This window comes from Stegastes partitus, unplaced genomic scaffold (genome assembly GCF_000690725.1).
Source record: "Stegastes partitus isolate 25-593 unplaced genomic scaffold, Stegastes_partitus-1.0.2 Scaffold71, whole genome shotgun sequence".
Taxonomy (NCBI): Eukaryota; Metazoa; Chordata; class Actinopteri; family Pomacentridae; genus Stegastes; species Stegastes partitus.
In genome coordinates, this window is record NW_007577802.1 from 251,170 (window position 1) to 268,768 (window position 17,599).

At 40.6% G+C, this 17,599-nt stretch overlaps 1 protein-coding gene across 1 annotated transcript in view; it reads right to left on the reverse strand.

The window, feature by feature from the left end:
* The window catches only part of kank1a (KN motif and ankyrin repeat domains 1a), a 73,679-nt gene extending 59,710 nt beyond the window's left edge, over nt 1-13,969 (reverse strand). Inside the window, exon 1 of the mRNA XM_008276406.1 lies at nt 13,874-13,969. The gene's annotated coding sequence lies outside the window, so the exon portion shown is untranslated. The remainder of the gene's footprint in view (nt 1-13,873) is intronic.
* Between the last annotated feature and the right edge of the window lie 3,630 nt (nt 13,970-17,599).

Consider the following 17,599-nt stretch of genomic DNA (forward strand, 5'->3'; position numbering starts at 1 on the left):
AGCTTTGGTAGAGTTTTCAGAGCCTGCTATAAGAGGCACAGCTTTACAGGGGATTGAGTCTTACTACATGGCTATTCTGTACTGAATAATACAAGTATTCATTTCATAAAGTCTTGTTTAATTTGTATAATTCATGTTATTTTAGGGACGTAGCACCTGTCACAACGCGTCAACTACGTCTTGTATCCGTACAACTCAAACATTAAAGCCAGCTGAGTTATTCAAAGAACAAGCACCATCTGTAATTTGAATAAACAAAATAAACTGACATGCAGCTGCCAGTTAAACTGGTTTGGTGATAATGTAACTCGGTGGCACAGAGTCTATCAACTGAGACTAATTTTTAAACTCATCCTGGACACTGTGCGTGACTCATGAGAATAAATATTTACAGCAGGATTATAAACGTGCTTGTGACTGCTGGGACAATACATCCAGTAAATAAGGGCTAATGAGGCATGAGAATATTAAATAATGACGTGATAAGAGACCTAGTTTATGTAGCAGAAACAACACGACTCAATTATTGCTTTGAAGGAACAAGCTGCCTTTCCCAGGGTGTTACTGTTCGTTATCGCTTTACGTGTTTATGATGAAGTTTCATAATTACAAAATACACATCATCCAATCATGGGATCAAAACTAAATGCCTAGTGAGTAGCGTTAGCTTAAAATATTTTGTAAACTATGTGAACTGATGGGATGAGCCTGTTAGTTTTAATGGAGTGTATTATAGGTTTATGAGAATTGAAGTTGTATTTTTACTTTTACTGTGTATGTAAAAGCCAAACTACAGATAAGAGCAGAAAATCAGCAAAATTTACAGGGTATTTCCATCTCAAATCATCAAAGTCTCTGCTCGGCCATCTTTGATTTGCCTAAAAATACCACATGACTATTTAAAACTATTTAAACTGACCAACTTTCAGCACATCTTTTCGTGACAATTTCTCAGGAGCCAATAGAGATAAAAGCCTGAAATGACCACTGTTATTTCTCATTATGCCATTGATGCTAAATCTGCAATATTAGACAAACACATCAAACAATCTCTGACTATAAGGGAGCTGAAATTTGAAAAGAGTCAACGAGGGATATTTTCTGAACCAAATGTAGCTGCGTGTTAGGATATGCAAAACCAAACATATGGAATAGTTATTAACATGAAACACTTGGTCACAAAAACGAAGACAGTTATTTCTGTTAAACCTTTACAACAGACTGAGCAGATATGACAACTTGAACCACATAAAATTAATTCAGTAGTTTCAAAATGGTTCTCCAAATATTCTATGTTCCATGCATCAAAAACAAACAAACAAACAAACCCTCCATCCTTCAGAGGTGCCTGAGTCAGGATGCCACTCCTCAGAGCAGAGCGTGGGATTGGTCAGGGTACCTGTGGAAGGCGTTGCCATGGTGATCTGCCCCACACTTTGTGGAAACTGAAACCTGAGAGGATGCCGAGCCATTGTCAAGCTGACTTCACCACAGCACGGTGATGAGGAGCAAAGTCACACAGCCAAACGGTGCGGACATCATTCGCTGAAGTAACCACTGATTTTCATACTTTAATGCAAAACGAACATATTAAAGTATTAATAAAAAGCTTCAATGCAACGAAAGAGGGATTCGTTACACATTCAGTCCATCATATATGTGCTGATTACAGATCACGCGTGTATTTTTTTTTTCATTGTAATTAATCAGGAGTGTTGTTGCCTTGTGTAAATGCAGCCTCATATTAAAATGCTCCCCATGTGGCGCGCTGACAGCAGGCCTTTATGTGCACAGAAGCTTTAACCGGAGCAGATAAGATCAATGGTGTCACCAGGGAGTCAATCTGCACTGTAAACAAAACCCCACTGACCGCAGGAGGAAATAATTTACTGCAGCAGTTTAACAGTTTACTGAGAAACGCCCGACCCTCTTCGGGAAGATTACAAACCAAAATCAAAGGCATGTGGCCACAGACAGGTTTTATGAGAGACTTCTCGCTGGAAAAGCATTTTTGCTTCCGATTCGAGGACCACTTCAGAGCGCTGATGTCTTTACCTGACTGTGGTAACTTCCTATTAGTTTGTCACATGACCAGTGGAACTCAGATGTTTAATTGAAATGTGGGAAAGGTTTGTCTAAACTGGTGTTATGATAAGTTGCTACCACAACATTGAAGAGTTCACTTTACCTCCGTGGAAGCCTCATGTTCAAAATAGGACGCCTAACAGATGCGACACTCCTTCTCTTGCTCTATTTTACAGTGAACCGATGTTAACATATGACGGGTTGGCTGGTAAAAATCACCGCAATTTGCAATGCCCCCAAAAATTCCCCAAGCATCCCACTAATTACTTCCACAAGAATGTAAAATGTACTTTCTTCTCCAGTCGGCAGCTTGCAATTACAGAAAATCTGATATGAAGTGACCCGATACACACCAAAAGGACAGCTGGTCTGCATGTTCTGTTTGGGTGGTGTGCAGATCATTACTGCACCACTTCTTTAACTACATACAAATGACAACAAGCTGTCAATACCAGAACACAGAGCAAACTTCCTTGCCACTTATTATAATCCACATACTCTATTTAGATGCTCTAAAAAGCAACTCAACCTATTCCCAATGCTTTAAAAGGATTGCTGTAGGACATTATAATTTAATGACTTTAATAAGCCTTTGAGGTTGAACACATTATTTTAATGGGTTGGGTTAACGTAATAATGTTGGTAATTGCATTAACTTAAAATTGCACGTAATTTAAAAGGAAATTTGTCCGTTAGTTCATTTAAAACTAAACTTAAGTCAAATTAAGTTCATGAAATTGGCTTGATAACTAAACTTTTCTTCACCTTGAGGGCAGGATTTCAAGCCCTCTCTCCTACCTACTTAATACTGGCGTAAATTTTTTCTTTTTCTTTTTTTTAAATTGCAGACTTAGAAATGCTAGCTGGAACAACTGTATTTTTATGTTACAAAATATTAAGTAAACAACTAAAAAATGTCTTTAATTGTAGAAAAAAAGCTAATTCGGCAAAGTCAAAACAGTTTTTTGGTTAAACATAATTTCATTTGAAGTTTTCATAGCTAAAAAAGACTGAAGTAAACTGTTTCACGTATTTTTTATGGTTGTTGTTGAGCCCAAACACTATTTTTTGTGTAAAGCATGCCGATACAGAATTGCAGGCAAATCAGTGGTCAGCTTGCATTTCTTAGGTACTCTACACATCTGCAGGTCAGTTTAATTGGTCCAGATCAAAGTTTTTTTTTTATTTTTTATTATGGATGCATTATAAGAACTGGATACCAGCCCCAAAGATGCTGCCCGCTCACTTGAATGAAAACTGCTCAGCAAACAAACAAGCTAATAAAACTCTTCTAGCTTCCAGGTTTGCATCAACGTCATGTAGCCCAAACATTTCATAGATAAAAGGGGACAATTTGAAGACATGGCTGGTAGCAGAGCAGTAATCCAGATCTCTTAATAGATCGGTGTCTTATATCTAAACGGGCCAAGAGGGAGGAAACATTAAGTCATAGGGACTGACAGGTACTTATTTATTGGATAGTTTTGGTAACTGTCGTTATGAATCATCAACACAACATGGACACTTGGAGAATCAAATTCTGTTGACTGACACCATGCAGCTGCACTTAACTTCTCTTTATCTGGTTATTCATCTTCTCTTGTGCTACACAAATATCTGATTACAAGCATTTTTAATCCTGAGGCTGCAACATGTTGCAACTGATGATGAACACACAGATTGAAAGGGTAAAAGAGGTTGCACAATCACAATATTGGCTTCCCACCATTAAAGGAACATAATTTGAAATGGGTGCACCATCATTAAAAACTGAGCCGAAAACAGCCCATGGAGATCAGATCACAGGGTTTCAACAACAGTAACTAGGTTATTAGAACGCCTAATTTTAAGTCTTTCAAAGTAATCTTTGGTCACATTTCTGTCTGAAGAGTGAGCACTGCAGTAAATGAGTGGAGACTAGTGGCTTCTTGGTGCACAGTTGAGTGGCTAGCATCTACCTGCATGTGAGATGGTCAGGAAACACCATTGAAAAGCAGTTGTTCAGCAAGTGAGGCAATTGAATTTATATTTTGCACACATTTTCTTACTTTGATGCAAAGAATTGTACATTGGCAGGAACGTAGCATAAGTGTATGCTAAAATCACATCTAGACACACAAGATTACATAGCTGATCAGCTTTCCTTTCACACCACAAAGCAACAGTATTAAAATGTGCTTGGGCTTAAACTAAGACTTCTGCAAAAGGTTGGATTTCAGTCAGATTCTTTAGTCTGCACCAGAGCATAAATGAAATAAACTTAACACTTCAAACCACAGTAAATGGGTTACAAGCGAAAGTACGTGTAAAAAAAAAAAGCACTATCAGCCGGTGTCTTGTTAAAAAGGCCACAACATATTAATTTTGGGACAGCTGCACATGCCAGACAGAAAGGTGGAGCCCCAGCCAGCCTTTAGGTCAGAGTGACTAGATCTTTACTGGGAATGTGTAGAGCAGCAGCTGTAGACACAACAAACACCCCCCTCACCCGTAAAACCCTGACCGGACCCTTGAACCAGTTAACAACATCTCACAGATATCTAAAGTGCGAGACTCCGGTTCAGCAGTATTTCCCTCGCGTGCTTCCAGCAATCAGATCAACGGTAATCACAACAGAGTCTGACATATCAAAGACACTTGGACTTGCAAAACGGCACAACTGCAGGAACAATATTGCCAACAGTAAAACTTTTGACCTGTGCACGTTCATACTGGGTAACTTCTTAAACAACTGCCTTTACATGCACATTAGGATCCCAGCTTGGATCATATTCAAGATGTGGAACATGAGAAATCAGGTTATTAAGATCCCTGTATGGTTGATTTTAACCTTGTTTCAATCATTTGTGTACATCTTGCATGCAACAGTATCTTAGTTTCAATCGGAGCACTTCAGGTATCTAGTTTTCTCAAAAACATGATAAGATGCACAAAACATGACCGAGTACTCCAAAACCTAACCAAAAACAAGACTAGTGCATAAGCAAATGTACTAAGTGGCACACCATTTAAAACTAAACAACAAGTGCATTTTTCCTGAGTTTTCTGGAGGTGTGTCGTTATTTTTTGCATGCAAACTACAATTAAAACAAAATCGGCATCAACAGGTTACCTACATTCAGTGCAACTTCAAAAAACTTCTTCAGTAAACAAGTTGTATTGGCAGCTCAGCACATTGTGCACTCACCTCCCTCAGGACTTGAAAGCCTCAAAGTTATCCCCTAAATGCATTTCGCTCACAGGCAGCACCCAGTACAACCAGAGTGAACACATCCCAGCGAGAAATGAGGGATTAACATGGAGACGTCACCCGGCACTGTCTCACACGGCAGAGCGTGAGCCAATCGCAACGCGGCCGCTCAGACACCAAACACACACACATTGTAACCTGACAATAGGGGAGGCTGTAATATGAGCAGCCCGGTGGCTAGTGGGCCGAGGCTCTGAGGTTCTCTCAGCCGTAAACAGTGGCATCCCTGGCAGGAGACGAATTCAGCAGCTCTCTCTGTGGTGCAGAGGATTATGGAAGTGTGGATAAACGGAGGGAGTTTCCAAAAGCCCTTAGGCAAAAACTTTCATGTTAAAACACACCTTGGCTCTTAATAAAAAGAACTGAAATGATTTAAATATTAGGCCATTTTCATTAAAGGAAAAGAGCTTTAAAACCAGGGCTAAACTATTACACTAAATTACTAAATTCTTTACAATGCTTGATTTGTGTAGTCAACAGTCCAACTTAAAGATATTTAAAGACATAGAACCAGCAGGTAATCCTTTGAGAAGCTGGGCCCAATGTCCTTTGGCATTCATCCTTAAAATAATCGTTGCTGATTAACCTCCAGTCCATTAATTGACTACTTATTTCAGTTGAAAACATTGCTAGTAAGATGCAAGATGGTTTCTAACTAAATAGCTCGGTACTTTCGGTAATTATCTACCTTCTTTCTTTCCAAGAATGAGACGAGAACCTATCAATCTCATGTCTGTACGTTAAGGACAGAGCTACAGCTAAATAGTGAAATAGGGACAATTACTGTCTTTTTAACTTCTATGTAAACAGATTCAAAACTGAAAATTTCTGGTTTTATGACTTGCTGAAACCCTGTTGTTGCAGTGGGGTTGCCAGGTTTGCCTCCAATGGTTATACCAGGAGTCAAACCAAGTTATTCAAGTGGTAATAAGTACATGTCTTGAGTCTGGTGTTTTGTTTACAGAAACAGTAGGTGGTTAAGTCACACGCCCTCGAAAGGATTATTAAACTACCAAAAGAATTCATAGTGAAAAACTTCCTGCAAGATCAACATCAAAAAATATGAACACAATATGATCATATCACACCATAATACCAGGCAGGGCTCCAGAATGAAACCACTGTGGTCGCACATGCAACCAAAAATCTGTCAAGAGTAAACATTTTCATTGTTCATTACATTGTTCACCTGATGTTAAGGAGGATATTTGTGAGCATCTCTGCATGACCATTTGGTTTCAGATTTGGCTGTGCTGCGGTGGGAGAGTGAAGACTGGAGGCTTCTCTGTGCACAGCCATCTAACTAGCATCTACTGACAGGCATGTGAGGCATTTAGGGGACATTTGTAAATTCTAATGACAGAAAACAACCTTGTTATACTCTTCTCTCCAACTCTTTCAGCTACCCTTGCAGCAGCATTTCAGTACCAGGCAGCAGATGTGTGATGATCCAGAAATTACAAATTTATCACTGCTTTTAATAGGGCCAAAAAAACAGCTACCTTTTGCTAACTAGGAGTACAAGATCATCCCAAAAGAACAAACATTTATCTGCAAGTTTAAAATGTATGATTCTGCACCAAATGCGGGATAAAAATTTGGCTGCAACTAAACTATGTGCTGGTGCATCAAAATGAAGTAGTTAGGCGCTTGGGTGCTACCAATGTAAACAGTTAGTCTGGAGATCTGTCAGGACGTAAAAATTACAGGTACCCACTGCAACAGATGTGAATCCAAGCTGCCTACAGTTTCTGATCTCTGTGAAGAAGCAAATTACAAACTTTCCAAAGCCACCATTGAAGCCCACAGAGGGTGAACCGTGTCTGCTCTCTTAATTCAAGACACACATGCATCCAACTGAAGATTGCCAATCAAACCTACGAATTTTCAATCTTAGAGCCGCGAGAGAGCGTTCGTTTTATCGAACTCTGGAGTTGACGGTTCAGACTGAGTTTTACCCAACGAAACCAGCATGAGATTATGATACTTTAGGTAAACAAGGCTTGCATGTGACCTGTTTACAGCTGGTTAGCTTTGCAAAAAGAGTTTAGTTCTGGTTAAATTGAATCCATGCCCAAACTGCCTTCTTCAGGAATGTCTCAACTTGACAAGCAAAGTCTGTGCATGTCTGCATAGCTGAGGGATTATCACAGTATCAGTTGAGCCCTGAATTCCCTTTGCACCTGCCTTGTCCTGCTTAACGTACAAGAAACAGGCGGGATTTTTCACCCCATCTTTTTTTTTTTCTTCAGACCATTCGTCTTTCATTCACAAGTGGATCTGAAGGGATAATGACAAGCCGAGGGTGAGCTGTTTCTATAAACTGACACTTCCATCTGACATGCACAGCAGTGGATGTTTCTGTGTGTGTACAGAAGTGTTTAACGTTTTGTTGATCCCTATCATTTCTGCAGCTCTACAGATCCACCAAAGCTCCACGTTTTGTGGTAGTCTTGTGGTTACAACAAGAACACTGCTGGTTTGATCCCTGGCCCTGTGTGGCGGATGCCTCTGTTATTGATTGATGACAAGACACCACGAGGGAGGCAGCAACTCCCTCCGCCTGATGCAGCTGGTGGATGATTGGTACTTTGGGCATCATGATGCAGGGTTTCTGCAGGGTTCACCACACAGAATGCAATGCCAACACAGCCAAAGTATGAAAGAGGGAGCTAAGTCAAGTATTATTCACAAAGTACATGGTCTGAAATTGGGTTTAAAAGCAAAGAAATCACATTACAGGAGCAAATAATGACAGGTATTGATTAGTAACTATCAACTCTCAACAGATCTCATCATGGTCTTGTCTAATACGGGGCAGTAAAATATGTAACTTACTGCTCCTTCTGAGTCATATGATTTTGGCTCATATGGTATATTAGTCTATGTTGAGTTTTTGCCTCAAACAGAGCAGCAGTACTAGGAAAAGTATTGATTGATGTTCTAACACTACAAGTGCTGCAGGAGTTTTGACTTTAAAACAAATTCCTGTAATGCGTATTGCATGTAGAAACCAACAAACTCTCCTCCTGCCTGCAAACAATACGCATCATCCATTATATAGTCAGTGAGGCGTCTGCCATCAAAGTGAATGATCTCCTTTCCCCTTTAAGGCAGTGAAAGATAATTAGGTGTTTTGGGGCTCCCTGCGTCACCACATCAGGTTTTTTTTTTCTGCCACTCCTCCCATTGTGGTCAAAATATCAAAACAATAATTATAGCAAGCCTCGTCAAGCAGCAAGCCTTTTCATTGGGGCGTCATTCTTTCCACCGTGTAATTAATTTAATTCACAGGATCATTCCATTAGCTCTGGCAGAGATCATGAAAGTGTTGCCCTACACGGTTCTACAAGCGTGGTAAAGGCTGATGCTCCTTCATAGAACAACATTCATAAAAGCATTTACTAGCTCAAAACTGGTATTATTTGTATTTTGTGTAAACATACTGGATAAACTACATGAAATCGCTCCAGGGAAATAAACATAAAACTAGATGAGAAAAGGGAAAAAAAAAAAAAAAAAAACAAAAAAAAAACATAAAACTAGATGAGAAAAGGGAAAAAAAAAAAAGGCTCATTTTAAGTACATTAATATGAAAATGGCAAATGTCAATGATCCCTGTTGATCATCTCTGATATAAAGAGCACATGATGACTGAGAGGAGGCACGAATGAAAGAAAGGGATTAACATACCAGGAAACAAAACATCTTTGTGAAACACACTTCAAGGTTTAGAGCCAGGGTTAATCCCAGCCACACAGAGCACTACCTTCACTCATTCATGTTCACTGCGACAATTTTCTTCCCAACAAAAAAAAATCTCGCACAAGTCGAAGCACGCAGGAATGAATCATCAAACAATTCTCCATGCGGTCGGAAAGATGTGGAACCGTGTCACAAAAAGACAACAATTCAGTCAAGAATTTGGATACTTAACATGATCATTTGTGAGTTTTTGCACACGTGTCCGGTTGTTCTTTTGTGATTCCTCAGTGTCGACAAGTGAGGCACTAGCGAAATGCAAGCTCGCAAGAATTTCACTTAATTCAGTTCACAACTTCAGCTGATGCGACTGACATGGAGATCAGATCTACACGCCTCCGAGGCAAAAGAATCAGGAGAGAAGAAAAAAGGAGGTTATCAAGTTTACCATCAGCAACACAACAGCTTCCGCGGTTTTTGTACACAAAGGCGGTCAGAGCTATTTAACAAGGCGGAATGAAAGCGAGTAGCTTGAAACTTCAGCTCTGAAGAAGGAAATTTAGCGCAGTCTTACACTTCTTTCAACATCTTTCAGGATCACACATAGTATAAATTTATTCACTCAACAGTTAAACTCTGGATTACACACTGAATCACATCACCTAAATTGCAGCCTTTGCCATGTGCTAATTGAACCGTTTCAAATCAATTAACTGGCCTAGTCTGTCATCCCTGATAAATTAAACATCCTGCACATAAACCCTAACAATAGCTGTATTCCCATAACATACTTTTATGCACATTTAGAAACGTAAATTAGGTAAAAGTTGAAAAAAAAAATAAGGTTTTAGGCTCAGCTGAGGAGGTTTTGACTTCTTCGGAAGAAGACTGATGTGCATATTTGGGACATTACAAAAGTTTGCTTCAACAGAGTTTGACAGTTATACAGAAATACAGTGAACGTTAGCTGTACACTTAATATGCATGTTCATTTTGTGCTTGGAATCAGGTCAGCAGTTATAATAGAAAGAAAAAGCATTTAAAAATCCAACACAACAATGTCCAAAAACCAAGCACTCAAAATTACATTTTTTTTTTTTTTTACACATTTCCTTGCTTAAAAAACTAACTCCATCTGATCTTCAAATTAAAATTACTGTACCTCAAATGTCTGCCTAATATGGTTTATAGCCTCTTATATAATATTTGCGATCAGTGATGAAAAAAGCCAAACCCAGCCAACACAAATGTCTCCCAATCCATCTCAGGCCACTCTGACTCTGTTAAGCCTCTAAATCCAGCAAGAACTCATTTAAAAAGATTTTTGAGCAGTTCTGCCAGAGCTTTGATCACTCCAATAAGAACTTCCTTGCAAATTTGCAAACTGTGTGGCGCTGGCCTGGCAGCTGCCCCGGGCTGCTGGAAATCTTTTAGGAGGATTCCCTCAAGCTTGACTTTCTTCATTACATTCACCAAGTCCTCTATTGAAAATCTGCTATGCAGCCATTGTTATTGCAGATTTTCCAGGTTCATGGCCCAGGGCTACTTATGTGATATCTAATCTAATCTGATATCTCACTAAACATATGTAGCCTTCATCAAATAAGCACTCTTGTGCAGTTCTCTGGAGGGTTTGTTTTTTTTGAAGGGGAGGTCTAATTGTTTAGTGTCAGTGGATCTACTATTCAAAGTAGATGTGATCTTGTAATAACAGGGCAGTCCCTGAGGCTCATGTGGGTCTTCATTCCACACTTTAAAACCTGAGCAGCTGTAACAACTCATTTACTTCCAGCCAAACCAGTAAGAGTGGTTTCTTTGGGATTATCTGGCAGTGAAGCTCTCACACAAAAATTCTTCTTTTCAAGTCAAAACAGCCAAAGAAGTATTATTTTTAGCACTAAAACGTGCAAGAGCAGCACAAATGGGACAGAAGCATGCGCAGATGTTCGACCGAAACTAAAATTATAACTCAGCACCCCCTCAACGTCAAATTACAGAGAAAACTTCATTGCAAGGGTTTCACAAAAACTGTACACCCACAAGAAAAGCAGGGCCAGATCCGACGTGCAAACTGCTCATACGAGGCTGTGGAGTGGAAGTCATTTTCTCAAAACAAACGCTGGAGGGATGGGAGTCTTTAATCGTAGGGAGGAGGTGGCAGGGGGTGACAATCCGAGCAGCGGAGGCCCAGCTTTGATCTCGTGGACAGCAGGGTCGTCTCACCAAGGTGTTAATTGAGAGACCTCTGCCATATGTCCACAGAGGCTGACCGACCGACCGGCCTGATGATGTGGACCCAGAGCACCGCTAAGCCTGATGTACCAAGCGACGCCAGGCTGAACTTCCACCAGATCAGCTTATGTGTTAGTGTGAAACCAGTGAGAGGCCGTGAAATGCTATGCGTGGTGCTGTAAGACATGCACAATGTACAGATTTAGCAATAAGCTTGATGAAGCATGAACAAGTTGGAGCTCAGAAAGTGAAGTGAAATACTGGTAAACAAGTGGCCTGCACCTTATAATGACTGACCAACGACAAAAATGCATTATTAGATTTGTATGATAGTTTTAATCTTAAACTGAATATCTTTTGGGTTTTAGACAAAACCAAACACTTGCATATGATCTTTTCCTGACATTTTATGGTTCGAGCAGGTAATGGATTATTTAGTTGATATCACAATCATATTGTTAGTAATATACATCTTAATTGTATAATGAATTACCGTAGTTACAAAATGATTTCAGTTAATATTTATGATAAGAGTGGAGCTGCAGCAATTAATCAACTACTTGTAAACTGCTAACTTTTTTTTTCTGGATTCCAGCTTCTTAAATTTGATTATTTTCATGTTTCTTTCCTCACTTATGACAGTGAACTGATTATCTTTGGGTTGTGGTTTTAAAAAAAGGATGATTCAAGATGCCATTTTGGGCTTTTAGAAGCACTGACCAACAATTTTCACAATATTACAAACCAAACGACTAATCCATTATCAAAAAATAATATTCAACTGCAGCTCTAACAGAGATCCTGAGAAACTAATTCATCTCTAGTAACTTTAAAATGAAGTTTTTTGTTAATGCTGTTATTGCTTCTGAAGGATGTGCAGACACACTGACAGACTGAAGACACCTTGAAGACTGAGTGTCCTGCATAAAGATGTTGTACCATCATGGTGGCAGCACAAAACAAGTCTGAGCTGTTTCTTGAAGCACCCAAAGCAAACATTTTGGCTCCACTACTGAAAACTAATAAGCTAAAACAAACTTTCTACCAAGTGTTTCATGGCAAATATTTCAGTTTACTAAGGTCCACTTGCATCCAACACAACTAAACGCATTTGAAATGTACCATTTCAAATTTCTGATAATTTTTGGAGAGGGTAACTCTAGTTGAGAAATGTTTTACTTGGGGAAATGTGTCTGTACATGAGTTCAACATCATTTAGTGTGAAGAACAAAGTGTCTGTCATCTAAAAAGTTACAAAAGGATGGTAGCTCAGAATATTTCTGTGTTTTCATGAATCAAGCAAATGAATCTTGAATTACTGCCACAAATGAAAGCTGCAGATCAGTGTCACAAGAAAAAAAACACTCAAGAAAATCATCTCTTTAAAAACAATTTCTAGAAATAAAGATGTTTTCCAAAAGTGACTTCAAAAAAGGTCGTGAGTTTCACCAAAGCCACATCAGGTTGGGACTGAAGAAACGCTTTGTTTGGTCTGGATGAAAGCACTGCTTGAAATCTGTACTTATTATACCCAAGTGTAGAAAAATGGATTCAGGGATATGCCAGAAGTGCCACACTGGAAGCCAAAGAATTTCATTAAACCGCCTTCACAATGCTCATATTCTTCCCCTTGACATATCAATTCAGCGCTTTATCTCTGAAGAAAAGTGGAAAAGCCTCTGAGTCCTGAGAAGATGAAGAGCCCCCTGCTTGACCCCAGCTCTTTACCAGCACAATAGGGACCACCATCCAGGTCGGTATCCCCTCTATTCTGACCCCAAAATGCCTCAGCTCCCCGCCACAACCTCTGTCAATGGTGTGGATGGAGAAAAATAACTCCGCTGTATGATTTGGATACCAGATATGACCAACGGCAGCTTCATTTACACTGTGCGCAACATTTCGAAGCTGATGACAGTTCCTTTCAGCGCCCCATAAAGAGGCTTTTGTTAGGAGTCAATCACTGTACTGTATTTCAGGCTATGAGGAGGAGGCAATGAAAATGACTGTAGTGAAAGAAAGACAATTTAGCATTCTTGCGTTTGAGGTGAGGATGTTTGGGACACTGCAAGTCTGTGGTTTGAGCTCCAAGCAAAGTTAATCATATGGATTACAAGAGGGGTAGGTGTTTAGAAACTGTTTAATTGACAAAATCCCTGCAAGGAGCCTCCACTGCTGTTATGATTTTACCACATTTCCTTTGCACTTGGAGCTCAAAGTTCAGCCACACACAGCACACATGTGAGGCCCTTCCTAGCACTGGCATGACACCTGTGTGGCGCAAAGAGGCTTGTCTGGTTGGAAGGAAATAAATAAAAACAGCGCCAGATTACCACGACGAGCAGGTGCAACAAACACCATATGACTTTAACCGTAATCCTGCTTAACCAGCAGCGCTTCATGGGATTGTCTGGTCTGGTCGCTGCAGGACCACCTGATCCGACAGCACGCATCGAAGACACACTGAATTTAACACGAGCAATTAAGAGAAAAGCTTGTGCATGTAAGCACAACAACGTCCTCGAGAGTTTAAATGGTGAGAAAATAACCTAAAAGTTGTATTTATCAGAAGCTCCCATGCGACTCCAAAGCGTTTTAACTCACCCGACGCCAAGTGTCCCCAGGCTCTTTCTGGACTTGAATGCAACTCCTCCTCTCTGCTGTATCAGCGAAATGTCCTTGGAAGGAAATTCTCGCAGGTAAGTCGTCTGGATAACGTGGAGACTGAAAGAAAACCTCAACTTTATACCCCCGGGCACACAGCACGTCCCGTCTGCAGCACCAGCAGCCTCTTTGTACTTCAGTACGGCAGCAAGTTGACCCGCGGACATGCGCAGTCGGTTCCCAGGCGAGCTCAGTCCTCTCAGCGCCGATATGAAGGTCAGTCCGTGCCACAGGTGTAGCTTACCTGCCGCCGGCTTGGCCTACTTCTACCGGCCAAGTCGCACACAGAGCTAAGCTAATCAAACAGGATGTTCACTGACGCTTTATAGGGTCAAAGTTAAAGTAGTTAATGAAAACTTACCGGGTTCCGAATGAGTTAGCTAGCTGTTTATGTACTAACCAGCAGATGCATTAGCTTAAAATCACTTCAACACCTTTAACCTGAGGTATTGCACAATTTTACAGCACTGTAGCTTCGTATATTAAAGTAAATTACCAATAATAAATGTTACATCTAACGTACACTAATGTTTAATAACATTTAAGTGACATATTGGATGTCCGATTCAACATAGCGAGAGTATAAGATTCTCCTCCGCAGCACAATATAGGTCTTACAGGTGTCCAGTGTATTTTAATGGAGCTGATATTCGGTTGGCGCATTAATATCAACATTTTTTAATTGTTCTGTGTCACAGAGGTTCTCTCTGGGACTACATTTAGCTGTTTCTAAAATGGTTCGGTTCGTTAATTGAAATTTAATATTTCATTCAGTTGCAACGCTACATGATTGTAAATATATACAGGGGTTATTATGAAGATTAATGATAATTCCAAGCAATTAAAACACTACAGTGCTTGGGGCCAGATGAAAGCGTCTCAAAGGCAGCTAACTGGCCGAGGACGCCATCTTGTGACACTTTATTGTAATGGGAGTAAATAAGGTCCAACTCCTCATGTGGATAGTTTTTGGAATGAAAATCCCTCAGATACCCTATTTTGCAGTATATATTTGTGAGTGAAAAGCCAGAAACTTTATTGTGTTGTATTTAAATTATAGTAGCAACTGTGTTCAACTTGCCCTTTTAAAAAAAATTCATTTGATTCTATGGGACTGACTGGAAGAAGACATTACTCCAAAAGAAACATAAAAAAAAAGGCAGATTACAGTTTGTAAATGCACACAGGGACAAAGACTTTCATTTTTGGAGACATGTCCTGTGGTTTGATGAAACTAAAACTGAACTGTTTGGCCATAATGACCATCGTTGCATTTGGAGGAAAAAGGGGGAAACTTGCAAACCTGAGAACACCATCCCAACTGTGAAGCACGGGGGTGGCAGCATCATGTCGTGGGGGTGTTTTGCTGCAGGAGGGATGAGTCCACTTCACAAAATAGATGGCATCATGAGGAAAGAACATTATGTGGAAATGTTGAAGCAACTTCTCAAGACATCAGCCAGGAAGTTAAAGCTTGGGTGCAAGTGGGTCTTCAAATGGACAATGACTCTAAGCATTCTGCCAAATTATTTACAAAGAGGCTTAAGGACAACAAAGTCAATGTGTTGGAGTGGCCATCACAAAGCCCTGATCTCAATCCTGTAGAAAATTTGTGGGCAGAACTGGAAAGGCGTGTGCGAGCAAGGGGCCAGCAAACCTGACTCAGTTCCACCAGTTCTGTCAAGAGGAATGGGCCACAGTTCATGAAACTATTGTGAGAAGCTTGTGGAAGGAACCCAAAACGTTTGACCCAAGTCCATCCATCCATCCATCCATCTTCTCCCGCTTATCTGGAGTCGGGTCGCGGAGGCAGCAGCCTGAGCAGAGCCGCCCAGACTTTCAGATCCGCACACACCTCCTCCAGCTCTTCCAGGGGGACCCCTTGGCGTTCCCAGGCCAGTCAAGAGACATAATCTCTCCAACGTGTCCTGGGTCTTCCCCGGGGCCGCCTCCCGGTGGGACGCGCCCGGAACACCTCCCCAGGGAGGCGTCCAAGCAGATGCCCGAGCCACCTCAGCTGGCCCAAGTCTTACAGTTTAAAGGCAACGCTACCAACTACTAAGGAAATGTATGTAAACTTCTCACTTTGAAGAAAGTAATTAAAAATCCTCTATACATTGTATGTGAACTTTTGATTCCAACTGTATATGGATCTAATGACCTTTTCCACTACAAATTCAGTGGGTGTATGAGGTCAAATTTATATTTTTCAGAGTAAAGACAGTCCTGCTCTTGTCTGAGGCACATGTTTTGCCTTCTTCTGCTTCTTTAATGTTATTTATTGAAGTGGACAAATGCACACATTCATGTTCAGAATCCATTTTTTTGTTTGTTTGTTTTTTTTTGCCAAGTAAGTTTTCACATACAGGTTATTTTACTTGGTGTTGTGGTGCATAATAGTGACAAACTGACAGAACATTTTTAAAGGGGGATAAAAGATTAAGAAACAAAAAGCGAGTGTGGAAACTATTACAAAACAAATAGAAGTGTAGCAAAAACTGAGAAAGCTGTATAGGCTGGTCAGGAATGTGTGAACGTGCAAAATCACACAGTATGTAATGTAAATAACCTAAAAATGTGCGAAAGATAATCCTTTTCACAGCCACGTGTTAACACTTTAAAGTCTGTGTTTATGGTGGGGGTTGGGGGTGGGGGAGGAGGTACTGCTACTGGGGATCTCTGGCATTGTTGAGGCCAGCTGCTGCTCTAAATATTAGGAGGGACATACCCCTTCGTTTTCTCCCCCCCTAAAAAAAAATCTATGCCAATGTCTATCACCTGGCTATACCAACCTAACAGTGAGGCATGGCAGTGGCAGCATCATGCTATGGGAGTACTTCTCAGCAGCAGAAACAGGAACAATGGTAAGAAATGAACACCTTCCAGCCCGCTATAACCTGAATCAAACAGACAAGACAATACTGTAGGGGCTTCATGACAAGACTCTGACTGTCCTTGAGTGGCCCTGCCAAAGCCTAGACTTAAACCCAACAGACCATCTGTGGAGGGACCTGACGATGGCAGCTCCAGGACGTACTGTCCAATCTGATAGAGAAATAGGATAAACTGCCCATATCCAGGTGTGCAAAGCTTGTGAAGACTTACCCAAGACAACTGGAGGCTGTATTTGCTGCTAAAGGGGTTTCTGCAAAGCACAGAATTTAAGGTGTGAATACTTTTGAAGGCTAAAGTTTTGCAAAAATGTCAGAAAACTAGTTTAAGTGCAGATTGATGGTAGTGGTGGGCTGATCGATCCAAAGTATCCATAGTATTGATACCACATTGGTATCGGAATCGGATCAATACTTACGTGATGGAATCGATACTTTTCTATTTTCTCTTCTCTACATTCAGCAACAGTTACATAGTGGTTGTGCAAACGTCGCTCCTCTTGCTCACTTCTCTTTTCACGCTCACGTCTCTCCTCTTTCTCACTTCTCCTCACATCTCTCCTCTCCTCTCATCTCTCCTCTTCCTCACTTCTCTCTTCACTTCTCTCCTCTTTCTCACTTCTCTCCTCAAGTCTCTTGTCTCCTCACATCTCTCCTCTCCTCTCCTCTCCTGTCTCCTCTTTCTCACTTATCTCCTCACATCTCTCCTCTCCTCTCCTCTCCTCTCCTCTCCTCTCTCCTCTTTCTCACTTGTCTCCTCTCTTCTCTTCTCACA